Below are 12688 nucleotides of genomic sequence, written 5' to 3'. Positions count from 1 at the left end.
CATGTTATTTTCCTGTTCAGTTTAAAGTGAAGGTAAATTTTGATGTGAAAGTCCCCGGTTTTTAAAAAAACTATTAAAAACAGGGGCACTTTCATTCAAGAAAATTGACATTGCACCATATTTTAAAAATACTTACCTTGTTCTTCTGAAACGATGCCCCGCCTGCTTCTTCCTGGTTTACTTACCCAGCAATAACGAAACTAGCTTCCTCTAATCACGGCATTGCCTCAGGCAATGATTCCCCGGGGGGGAAGCCGTGATTGGAGGATGCCGGAATCGTCATTGCTGACGTATGAAGAGGCTTGCGACGGGCTGGTGAAGCACTGGAGCGGCTTCAAGAAGAAAAGGTAAGTATATTTTAAGAAAACGGCTGAAATGTCAATTTTCATGAATGAAAGTGCCCTTGTTTTTAATCATTTTTGTAAAAAACGGGCACTTTCACATGAAAATTGACCATCACTTATGAAATCTCATGATTTGTTTGTTTTTTTGTTTGTTTTGTTTTTCATCCTGCAGCTGGACAGCAGCTGAATTATAACTGTTTACACAACACTTACTCTGGTGAGCTGAAGAAATTTTGAGGTAAATATCTTCCTTTTTTTACATAGAGATGCTCAGGTGATATTTTCTTGTCAGCTTTTTACAGTTATGCTGCATCATTTTCAAGTGATTAAGCAAATTAATATTATGTCCCTTTAACTTGCAGAGTAGAGTACTGGACAAGTATCAGTTATTCTGGACAAGTATCACTGTATAGTGGTGATAATGAACAAGTATACACTAATAAACACAACACTCTGCACTATATGATAATTTAAGACAGCTATTCACTAGTAAACATGCTGCATTGCATAACTGACGCAGAGCACCTTTACCTGATAACATATATGCTACACTGTATAATGATGTTGAGGGTTAGTACACTAAAACACAGACCGGTGTAATGATGATGAGTGCCTATATACTGATAGTGAGCACATAATGATGCCGAACATTTATACACTGAAAATGAACTCACTGAACTCTATAATTATGGCAAGTATCTATACACTGACATGTGCTGGATAATAATTATGCTCATCTACACACTTTAATGTATAGGTATGCACGTGCAGTAGACATGTGGTAATGCTCAATTATGACTTTAGATAGAGATACAGATAAATATCTCCTCTCTATGGGTAGATTTATCATAGTGCAGGCAGACATGATACAATGTAGCGTATCATGTCCGCTGCACATCGATAAATGCCGACAGCATACGCTGTCGGCGTTTATCATTGCACAGGCAGTTCTTGTGAACTGCTGGTACAATGCCGCCCCTTGCAGATTTGCAGCCACTCGGCCGCTAGCAGGGGGTGTCAATCAACCCGATCGTATTCGATCTGGTTGATTTCTGTCTGCAGCCTCAGAGCAGGCGGACAAGTTATGGAGCAACGATTTTTAGACCGCTGCTTCATAACTTCTGTTTCCAGCAACATGAAGGCTCGCGTGGAAACGGGGGCATCAAGCTCCGTACGGAGCTTTAAAAATCGGCCCCAATATCTCTACATTAGATAATATGCAGTAGAAGACAGTGCAATGATATCTTGCAATATATATAAAGTTGGATTGTCAGTGCCCCCACAAGCGCCCATTAGCCCAGTAATACCCATTAGGCTGTGGGTGAAGGTGAGTCCCACTGCTGTCACCGGCTCCACCAACTTTTATGAAGGCTGCTAAAGGTTTGCACAGAGCGCAGGGGCTGTGCAGTGAGATATTTCAGCCAGATGCTTCCAGCTGTTCTGGCTGACCTAAACGCTCTGCCTCCCTATGTTTCAGGGGAGCCCCCTCCCATTGTAGCCATTATGCCCCCATATATGACACCTACTATGAAGCCAAAGTTAGGCAGCAAAAAAATATAAAGGTTAAAAAAAATGATGTCATGCACCAAATTTGCGGCCCCTCTACAGGGGCGCCCTTAGATGGTTTTCAAGTCTGTCTCTATTGTAGCAATGGCCCTGGTCTGTGAACCATATTCTGCCCTCCAAGAGTTTTTGGAGTAATTAAAGGGACATTAAACACTTTGAGGTTGTAATATAAAATGTTTAATTATATTTACCAAATTGTGTGGAGATTTCTGCGGAGATGGAACTGCAGACTCCAAACTTAATGCTGCTATATTCCACAGTCATTGGTTCTACACTCTAGTGCAGTGCTTTCCAAACTGTATTGTGACACATTAGTGTGTTGGCGGCAGTGTGTAGGTGTGTCCCTGCTTCAGCACAAATTTTTTTTTAATTATTTATTTATTTATTTTAAATATTTTTTGGTTTCCGACTTTTCACCTGCCTGCTACGCATATCACATGGTTAAAACATGATTGATACCTAGTGGGTCATAGATCATCTTAACCTATTGGCACAGCTCAGCGGGAACTGAAACTATTCCCATTGGCGGCGGCTTTGATAGCACATTGGCTCCTGATTGCACTGTAGTCTCCTCAATCGGCTTGTGACTGCATGTGTAGTCAGTGATCGGGACAGCTGCTTGATGAAATGAGTGTCTTTATCTAAAATTCCACCAAAATATTCAGAAACTGTGTTCATCCCATCAACCTCATTCATCCCATTAAAATAGTAAGTAGTTATTGGTGTTATTAAACTTTTTTTTAATTCTTGCACATACTTACATACTGTTACTTGTAAATACATTTTGTTATTATATAATTTATGTTTGTGTCCATATCTCTTAAAGCAAGTTAGTTTAACCTCCTGTTTGCTAGTACAACTGAATTACTGTATCGCGAAATAATGTAGGTCTAAAAAGTGTGTCACCAACATCAACAGTTTGGAAAGCTCTGCTGTAGTGAGACATGTAATTGGCTTCAGCGCAGAAGGAAATTAAACTTATCAATTTTAGCTAATTTTCTATTTAATTTTTTAATAAAATGTGATTACAATCTAATTTTGTTTTGAGACATTGAGCTAGATTATAAATGAAGCGCTAAATTATCGCACTCCCGCACATGGGCAAATCAGAACGAGGCTCCCATAGGAGCCAATGGAAGCGCACTCTGGTAAATGCAATGCTTCCTCACAATGTGAACGCGAGTATGCATTCACATTGCAATTAACAAAGTGGAGTGCTAAATATTGCTTGTACGTAAGCAATATTTAGCACTCCACTTGTAATCTAGCCCACTGTGTCTAGCATAAGTGTGAATATGCAATGCCCTGTCCCTTTTCGCAAGAACCCTCTTTTGAAATAGAGGCATCCAAGGGAAATGTACTGTAAAAGTATCTCCCCTTTAGGGTTAAATCACGAGTGGAGCACTATTTAGCGCTGTCGTTTGCGCGCTAACTACGCACGTCGGGTAGTGCACGGATTAAAAGTTGAAAGTAAAAAGTTATCAATCGTGCGCTAACCCGCTTCACGCAAAAAGACGAACTTCGGATATAACACGTGATAACGCCCCAGAAGTCAATGGAGCAAAAAAGTGCAAAAAACAACACCCTACTCGCGCGCAAACCTAATCGCATATTCTCATGTGCATAGAACATATTCTGCTATGTCAAGAACATTGGAATGTATAATATTTACAGTAAATACATAGTTAAAACCTTTATTATTTTTATTAGATGGAGTTATTGTGAGTGTAACTGTACTTTGTAATGTATTTTTGATGTTTTTTGAGCAACTTTTAATTTGAGTGTAACAGTCAACCAGAGCTCTAAGGTTGGGTTAACCTGATGCACATAAACTTTAATTGCATTCAAGCAATTGTCTTTACTTTCAACTTGCAATATGCACGCTACTCCTGACGAACGCAAACACGTGCGAAAAACCCGATATCACTTACGCTCAACCATTAGTGCGCCACTTGCAATCTGGCCCTTAAAAGGATACTAAACCCAAATGTTTTCTTTCATGATTTAGATAGAGCGTGTAATTTTAAGCAACTTTTCAATTTACTCCTATTATCATTTTTTCTTTGTTCTCTTGCTATCTTTATTTGAAAAAGTAGAAATTCACGCTTAGGAGATGGTCCTTTTTTGGTTCAGAACACTGGGTAGCGCTTGCTGATTGGTGGCTACATTTAGCCACTAATCAGCAAGCGCTATTTAGGTGCTGAACCAAAAATGGGCGGGTGTAAATTAGAAAGTTGCTTAAAATTGCATGCTCTATCTGAATCATGAAAGAAAAATGTTGGCTTTAGTGTCCCTTTAATGTTTTCAGAATAAATCCACTTTACCTCCTGGAGCATAATAGATTGTTTACAAATATTTAAATTTGCAAATTCACCTTTATTTTGCCATTTGAAATAGCAGGTTTTGCCTGTTGTATCAACACCTATGCTGAAAACAAGAAACAGCAGAACTCACATGCCCAGTGCACTGATTTAGCAATAAGGAAAACAATATGCTTTCAATTTCATATTATACTGTATATACAAAGTTCAGTGTTTTTTTGTGCCTGCAGTGTAGTTTTATTACAATTTCTACTATGGGCCTTAAAGGGACAGTTAAGGCATAATTAGACATTCATGATTTAGACAGAGCATACAATTTTCAACAACTTTCCAATTTACTTATATTATTTAATTTGCTTCCATTTCCTTTTATTTATTTAACCAACTATTATCTTTCTGATTATGTGCTATCTTTCTGAGGATACAGTGTATACAAATGTATTAAAAATGATATAAAATTACCTTTAGGTTACATGTATAACCTGTATTATGACATGTAAATATTGCCTAAAGCAGGGCTCGACAAACCCAGGCACCAGGGAGACACTGGCATCTGGATTTTTACCCCTGGCTCCTAACTTTTTGGGTTATTCTCCATAGATCTATATACAAATACCACTGTCTTGTAAAAGTATGTCTGGCTCCTAAATATTCTTACTGGCTCCTAAATTTTAAACAGATTTGTCAACCACAGGCCTAAATGACATAAGGTATTGATGTTTACACTTGGTTCCATCCCCTCTCCAAGCTGTTTCATTTTATAGATGCAAATATTCTAAAAAACACAAACTATTAAAAAACCCAAACTTTTATTCCAGTCCCAATCAGACTGGATAAAGGGTTTTTACCTCTATTGGTGAGATTTCTTAGAAAATCTCACAAGCACAGAGAGCTTTAGATCATAGGGCCTTTAGGGCCTAATGAACTAAATCTCTCCACTCTGGCACTTTTGACCTTTTAATTATCAGACCATAAGCATTGTTTTTTTGTATATACAGAGATAAGAGGAGTCCTTGTGTACAGATAGAAAGATAAGGTATACTCTCCCTGTTAGTTTAATAAGCAAAGGCTATTTCATCTACAAACATAAAATTAAATGAGTGATTTCCCATACACTTTATTATCTCTGTACTTGGTACCATAAGTCAAAATTAATAGAGGAAAACTATTTTACGGTACACTGCCCCTTTAATATTGTATAGTTACTACAACTTTCTCTCTGTGTATAGTGCAAGATGATGAAAAATCACCAAGATATAAATCAAAATATTTGTTGTTTTAAAAAGGTAAATAGATGCTAAAGTGCAAACCATATAAAGTTGTTTGTTGTCAGATATGAAAATAATGATTAACACATTGATTTTTCTTTCACATCTACTCTATACAAATTAAGCAATTTGTTTCTTTCACATCCAGTGTGGTAGCATTTTTGTCATTTTTACTAGCTGCAGACCTAAAAAAACATGAAATGCAGAGCGCAAGTCAAAACATGGTTTAAGCACAGGGGTCAGAAATGGTTCAGCAGCTAAATGAATTTAAATGATAGAAAATGTTTGATTTTTTTAAAAAAGAGGGACATATTTATTTGTTAGTGCATTCAATTTTAACACTAGCGACCCTGCAATGCTATGTATTTAACCCCTGCATGGATTAAACACATAGTTAAAGTACAGCTTGAGGACCAAACTGGATGCAGCTTCTGACCAAATCAGCAGTGGCAGTCACACAATGCAGCTGTGCAGCTACTAATATTGGGTGAGTTTCTGCTCTGGTTCAGCAGTTCCCAAGCTAAACTTTAATCCCTTTGCAGGGGCTAAACACATAACATTGCAGGGTCACTCGTGTTAAACTTGCATGCTCTAACTCAGGGGTGCTCAATAGGTAGATCGGGATCTACCAGTAGATCCCGAAGGCGCTGCTGGTAGATCGCGACCGATGAGAACTAAATGATGTGGTCAAGTTACGCAATCTCAACACTGGGGCGTGAGAAGAGTATGGTTGTTAGGGATACCGCTTTATCTACTACAGTGTGTGAAGGGGCAGGTCATTATATGTTTCCTACCTGTTCTATGTAAAATCTTTGCATATATTGTGTATTATTATTGTTTTTGAATTTTATTGTACCCTATTGTGTCAATGCAATGTTTTGTGGACCCAGGACATACTTGAAAATGAGAGAAATCTCAGTGTATCCTTCCTGGTAAAATATTTTATAAATAAATAAATTAATTAAACAGTCTGATGGTTAGACACGAAAAGTGCTACAGGATTGGATCTTGAGGGACATCGATTTCAACCAATGTAACCCGAATTAAAGTCAGTGCTACTTTTGTCATAAGGATTAATCTGTTGTATATTTATGCTTTTGCACATCCATGTGTTGCTAAATCATGCAACCTTAAAAGTGAAGGTAAAGTTGCCTTTACACTGATCCCAAATCGAATTCTTTAGTAAAATTCAATAGGAGTTTCATTCATGCTTTTTTTTTCAAATCTTCTCCTAAATGCAGTATTCTCCATTGTTATTACATTATATTCCTATCGCAAATTCAAACCGTTTGTTGATTTATTTATTTTTCACTTGGTCCCGTTTTAGGATTAGCCAGTTGAAAATCTGGCCGTTAGGCGGCCGTGACCACACGTCATCTGCCTACTTTCTAAAGTGTGCAACAGTCTAACACTTCTTCAATGACTACACGCGCGTTGCCGTTAGCTCAAAGTATAATGGATTCCCCAACTATTGCATGCGCAGTTGTGAACTCGCACATGCGCATTTAGACTATACTTTGTGAACGCGCTTGTGAGATTATACGTATAGAGCGAGTGGGACCGCTCTATACGTCAGAGGACATAACTTCAGGAAATAGAGATCGGGAGGAGCTATCCTCTAAACAGTAATGAAAAATAGTGGTATAAAAATAAAAAAAAAAATAAGAAATTTTAAAAATAAAGTTAGCGATTAGATTATAGTATGGTTAATGAATGCATTGATAGATTAGAATAGAGTAAACTTTACCTTCACTTTAAAGGGATATGAAACACATTTTTTTTTCTTCATGATTCAGCTATAGAACATGGAATTTTTAAACAACTTTCTAATGTACTCCTATTATCAATTTTTCTTCTTTCTCTTGGTATCTTTATTTGAAAAGGCAGGAATGTAAGCTTAGGAGCTGGCCTATTTTTAGAGGGTAGATCTTGTTGAGCTGGTCATTTGAAAAGTAGATCCCACCACAACAAATGTGGGCACCCTTGCTCACTAATTAGAGCATGCCATTATGCAGGACCTATTAGTTTTGAAGTGTTTGGTGGGAGCACAGGGTATTAGAATGGCACAGCTAGATTAAAAAAGTATATTACAGCACATCTTTATTAGAAGTGATCAATTAAAGATAATGTAAAATATCACTTAGATTCTGGACCTGTTTTTAAAATATGTAAAGTTTACCATCACTTCAATAGACTTTGTATTTGTTCTATCTCACTCCCAAATAATAAAAAAATATATATAAAGTCACTTGTGTGTGTTCAATATCCAGGGATATCTGTCCTATGCTCTGAATATCATCATCTAACAATAGGGATATAGCAAGTCTGAGTAACTACAGTACCACTTTACATGAAATATAAACATTTTGTGCCCGAACTTAATTATAGCTATAAAAAAAACACTGCTGCCACCCTAATCCTAAAATCTATAGTGAATAAAAAATAAGGCTGCTTATATCTATATAGACACATGGGGAGGTAATAGTTTTTCATTCCTCCAGCAGGGTACCATATAACAAGACTGCCGGAGTTTACTTTAAAAAGTACCAAATGTAAATGTTTTTCCTTTTCATTCATAACTACTCAGTGTGACCCCATGAGCTAACACTCAACCACACCCTAATGCATTGCCCACTCACCCTCACTAGAGGATTATTCTCTCTCTCTGCACTGAAGATGTGAGCTCACAGCGGAAGAGAGAAATCTCGTACTGCAGACATTGTCCCTCCCAGAACAAGGCCTGTCCTACACACACCGGCACCGCCCATTTTAGCTACAAAGGAGGAGGGACAGCAGCACAGGACGTGTCATTATTATAAGAAAAGGAGGGGGCAGAGAAGAAACGGTGAGAGGGGCCTGAGAGCGATGGGAGTTTATAGAAAGAGGAAAGAAGATACGTGTGGGCTGAATCAATGAGTAAAATGTGCTTGTAAAAACATTAGACAGTCACACAGGCAGGAAAAGAACAACAAGGCTTATAAAAATGTAGTTTAATTTAAAATGACTTAATCTTCATATTTTAACAGTTATTTCTAAGGAAAGATCACACGTATAGTAATCCTTGTGTAAAAAATATACAGAGCATTTTTGTAAAAACATATGTGCTTGTGTTTTAGTGAAAACAAAACAAATTTCCACTTCATTTTTTTTTTTAAAAATGCTCTGTTTAAAGTTCTAAATAACAATAATTTGACACAAATTTAGACAATAAATTTATGCAAATGGTAAAAAAAATTCACGTCAATCACTGAGTGACGTGAAATATTTTTTTTTTTTCATTTGCATAAATTTATTGTCTACATTTGTGTCAAATTATTGTTATTTAGAACTTTTTTCTTGTGAAATTACAATGGCATTCTGACAGAGGCATTGTTTTGCTTATTGACAAGAACCTAATTATTATAATTATTTTAATGGAAAATGTCACTAGATGCAGCTACAGCTCAGAAATGAATGTTTGTAGCCGATTTGCTGCTGACATCAATCTAACTAGTTTATAAATAGCAACATACTGTTACTCGGTTTGGAATGCTGATTAAAAAAAAAAATCAGGTTTCTCTGGAAAAAAAATCTCTTGGGAAAGATTTTATTTTAAAATTGAATTTTGTGTCCTTCAAATCTCCAACGTTTTACCATATTGACAGTTTTTAAAAACCCACAAAGTTACCTCATGCCATTTGAGAATAGTAGCACAAACCACACATATAAGACTAACATAACAGGGAAGTGTTTTGACTTGAGATAATTAGTGCCTCTAGTGCAAGTGATGGCGCGCCAGATGTTTTAGAACTACATTTCCCATGATGCTTAGGCTCAATGCTGACTAGTCGAGCATAATGGGAAATGTAGTTCTAAAACATCTGGAGGGCCAAAGTTCGTCATAAATGCTCTGGGTATCAGAAATATTTTTTTTTTTTGTCAAGACACTTTAATATTCTTATACTTTCCAGGTGTTTATGTAAGCATTTGACCTAAAATCAATTATTCCTGGTTGTCTAATTGGTTCAAAATGCCTCAGTGTATCACCTGGTATCTGGTTTAGTGACAAATATGAGGAAAACATGAGACTTTATTTTTTTGGGGGGGGGGGGGGGGGTTGCGACCAAAACCAAAATATATCACTGCACAGTAGCACTGGCTATATGCATGCATTTTATTAATGCCATCTATAAGCAATGTTATCTAATAATATTTTTAACTATATTTCTTTATCTTAATTATTTGTTTTATCAAGCACCCAATTCATATTGTACAAAATGTGTGAATTATATATATTTTCATATATTTGTCAAGTCTTATAGATTCCAATCTACTTTTTTAATGAAGCAATAAACACAAAATATACAATTTTTGTTTCTTTTGTCCTTAAAGGGACATGAAACCCACTTTTTCCTTACATGATTAAGATAGAGCATACTATACAAAAAAAGACTCTCCAATTTACTTATTTTATCAAATTGAATAAGTTCTTGGTGCCCTTTATTGAAGAGCATACCTAGGTAGGCAGTGTACACAAGTTTGGAGCACTTTATAGCAGTAGTTATAAAAAAATGATTTTAACAATGTTATACATTGTGCAAAAACTGGTGCCGAATACTGCTCCACATTGTGCATGCTGCTTACCTAGGTATGCTCTTCGACACAGAATACCATGGGCATGAATAAAAGTGATAGTAAATGAAAACATTCAGAAATGTACCCATAGAAACGTTACTTGGGATAAAAGCGTACAGTGAGGGGGACAAGCAGGGTAATAAGATATAAGTAAGAACAAATAATAACATAAAATTATTTTGAAACATTACACATAATATGAAAAAAAATATTATATTTTGCATATCAATCTGTCAATATATAATGATCTAATGCACTAAATGGCCTTACATTTTACTTGAACCTGCACCTGTTTGAGAAGCTTATATGTGGAAAAAAAAATCATGTGGAATTAGATATGATTACATTAATATGATTTCTTTGCTAAATATAATTTATTTGCACTCAAATTACAATTCTTTTTAAAAAATAACAATTCTTTATATAGCAAAGAGATACATTTTATGAAATCTAGTTTATGTAAGGTTATTTATATAGTTCAGTAACTTTTTAGTACTTTTATTTTGACAGAACCATATTAGGTGTTATATTTAATAAATGTAAATTTGTTGCAGATTTCTGATCCATTAAACAAGAAAAGATTTCCAGAGATTGGATTTTTCGTTTAATAGTGCATTGTTTTTTTCTGATCCATAGTGCGATCTGGTGAAAAGACCTTAAAGGGACATTAACCCCTTCACTACTGGGACTTTCAGAGAAGAACTTGCCCAAAATGCCGGAAAATTTAGAGGCCCATTTTGGTATATTTCATGCCACCATTTCCTTGCCAAATGCGATCAAATAAAAAAAAATGGTTAACTTTTTCACAAACTTACATACTGCTTGTGCAATCATGGCACAAATGGTTGTAAACGCTTCTCTGGGATTCCCTTTGTTCAGACATAGCAGACATAGGCCTAGTTTCCATTGAGGTGGTAAAGTTTGTAAACTGGTGGTAAAAACATTTATCTCTATTAAAGTCTATGGAGAGTTTTTATGTTATCCCCAGTTTCCAAACTTTTCCACCTCAATGGAAACTAGGCCATATATATTGCATCTGCGCACCACACTTCTATTATTCCCGGCCGTGAAGGGGTTAATTAGGTAGCTTTTAAAGGGACAGTCTACCATAAAATTGTTATTGTTTTAAAAGATAGATAATCCCTTTATTACCCATTCCCCAGTTTTGCATAACCAACACAGTTATATTAATATACTTTTTACCTCTGTGATTACCTTGTATCTAGGAACCTTCTTCCAGCCCCCTGATCACATGACTGTGACTGTTTATTATCTATTGTCTTAAATTTAGCATTGTTTTGTGCTAAATCTTAAATAACCCCCTGTGCCTGAACACAGTGTTATCTATATGGCCCATGTGTTCTTTCTGTCTCTTTGTGTTGAAAAGAGATTTAAAAAGCATGTGATAAGAGGCAGCCCTCAAAGGCGTAGAAATTAGCATATGAGCCTACCTATGTTTAGTTTAAACTAAGAATACCAAAAGAAAAAAGCAAATTTGATGAAAAAAGTAAATTGGAAAGTTGATTAAAATTAAAAGTCCTATCTGAATAATGAAAGTTTAATTTATACTAGACTGTCCCTTTAAGGTTAATGTTAGCTTTAGTTTAGAGATTACCCTCCCTCCTAAACAGCTCTCTTCCCTCCTTCACCCCCACTGGTCACTCCCATTTTCGGTACAACAGTCTGCCAATCTGAAAATTTAAGGCATTTTTTTTTTATTAAATATTTTTTATATGTTTTAATATTTTCTGCAGTTTAGGATCCCTCCTAACCCTACAACCTCCCTGATCCCTACCAAACGGATCTCTAACCTTCTGCCCTCTACCTAGTTTCGTTTCTCCCCCTCCCGTAGTCGCCTGTTAGGGACCCCACCACCACACATTTTTTCCGTAGCATAGCATCCCTCTCCTCGCTCTCCCTTTAATTTTTATTTCCTTCAGTGTAGGGCCCTCCCTCCTTCGCTGATGGGCTGCCCACCCGCCTCCTGGATTCCCTCCCACATCTCCCACCGTCCATAAAGATCTAGCATCTGCCCTCATATGGAACCAGAACACCGATCATGCTCCAGTTCCATATGCATGCAGATGCCTGGAGCTCACTTCAGCTCTCGGCTGTAAGTTCCTGAAGCTCCAATGTATATATACGTTGTAAGGTACGACACCCAAAGTACCACACAACGTATATATACATCCAAATGGTGAAGGGGTTAAAACATTTTTAGTTATGTATCAGAAATCATTCACATCATTACTAAAGCACTAAAAAAAAAAACCAAAAAATGTATTGTTTTGCAGGCACAGGACCCACCCCTTGACCTGCCTCTGGAATGTTGGGCAAGATAACATATGCGACGTCGCCCGCAAGCCGGCGACACTTTTTTTTACGCAGTTTTGCTATCACATATACGGTGCTGCGTATATTTCACCCGTCGCCCGCAATTTTTACTCCCATAATCTAACATAGAACCGCGTTGCAAATCGGTATCACATATTCAGTGCAATGCCTTACACAGCGAAAATGGAAAAATGTAACTCCATTTTCACCTCGCCACACATAGGCAGGCGCAACAAGCTTT

The 12688-nt window shown here is 36.6% G+C and overlaps 1 protein-coding gene across 1 annotated transcript in view; it reads right to left on the bottom strand.

Moving 5' to 3' along the window:
- The window catches only part of BAK1 (BCL2 antagonist/killer 1), a 173010-nt gene extending 164755 nt beyond the window's left edge, over positions 1-8255 (bottom strand). The window contains exon 1 of the mRNA XM_053706862.1: positions 8139-8255. The gene's annotated coding sequence lies outside the window, so the exon portion shown is untranslated. The remainder of the gene's footprint in view (positions 1-8138) is intronic.
- Between the last annotated feature and the right edge of the window lie 4433 nt (positions 8256-12688).

Source organism: Bombina bombina, chromosome 3, assembly GCF_027579735.1.
Source record: "Bombina bombina isolate aBomBom1 chromosome 3, aBomBom1.pri, whole genome shotgun sequence".
NCBI classification, from domain to species: Eukaryota; Metazoa; Chordata; class Amphibia; order Anura; family Bombinatoridae; genus Bombina; species Bombina bombina.
Note: the sequence above shows the minus strand (reverse complement) of the source record. Positions and strands in the feature narration are given on the sequence as shown.